The sequence below is a fragment of the Cyclopterus lumpus genome, chromosome 8 (assembly GCF_009769545.1).
Source record: "Cyclopterus lumpus isolate fCycLum1 chromosome 8, fCycLum1.pri, whole genome shotgun sequence".
In the NCBI taxonomy this organism is placed as follows: Eukaryota; Metazoa; Chordata; class Actinopteri; order Perciformes; family Cyclopteridae; genus Cyclopterus; species Cyclopterus lumpus.
In genome coordinates, this window is record NC_046973.1 from 4,822,223 (window position 1) to 4,823,274 (window position 1,052).

Below are 1,052 nucleotides of genomic sequence, written 5' to 3' on the forward strand. Positions count from 1 at the left end.
CCCGCAGGCAAAAGGGAACGACGTCTGGAGGCCGGTGATGGGAATTTAAAAAGCATGCAGTGAGTGTGGCCAACGAGTAGGGGACATGATGTGAAGGGAGGGATGAGCTGTACTTTATCCACATGAACCTCCCAATAATTAGCCCAGGCTCTGGGAATATGAGACCCAATGAGAAGCGGTAATGGACGCTGACGTCAGAGGCGCGCTCTGCAAACGCTCCCCGTATCGATTGCTAATTAAAGCTGACATCCACCTCAATAAACAATATCAGAGCTGTCACAACAAGACAGGAGGGCTTTGATAAGAACTACATCGCAACTACACGGGGGACCCACCGGGAGGAAGGGCTCACTGAATGCCGGGAAGAAAAGGCTACAGGCTCGGTGAGGCCAGGGGCTCCCGGACTTTTTGTTCAGTGGCGGAGCTGCAAAAATATGAATAGTAGACCAGATGTTTAGCACAAAATGTCACACTTTATACAACTTAAAGCCAGCGCTGTTTATACTAATTATTATAAAATCTGGTATGGTTTATTAGCGGTTTTTTTTATTGGCACACCTCTTTGGGGGGTAGAAGGAAAAAAAGTGGAAACATTTTATATATTTATTTTTTTAAAGGGGAAAATACAATATTAACTGATAATAACATAATGTTCCGAACATATTAATTTCTCCATGTTATACGGATAACCTTCTTTGGACTGCGGCTGCCTGAGCCACACTTTGGGAGCCACCGAGTTCAGATAAACCCCATGTCACATATGGATCATCATTTAAATGCATTAAACCTTTACAATCAGACAGGTGCACGTGCAGTGCGTAAAACAAATATAGCGAGTGTTGAAATATGGGTGTATTTAAAAAGGGAAGCTGAGATGTGGCTAAAAGGCACACAGCCAGAGGGAAAGTATAATATTTTACTGTTACAAGGCTCCAGTTACGACCAACGCGATGTCGTGAACACGATATACGAGTCAAATAAAGGCACTACTAAAAAGGACAATATAATCCAATGACAAAATATAGCAACTAAAATATATGCATTGCAGGCAT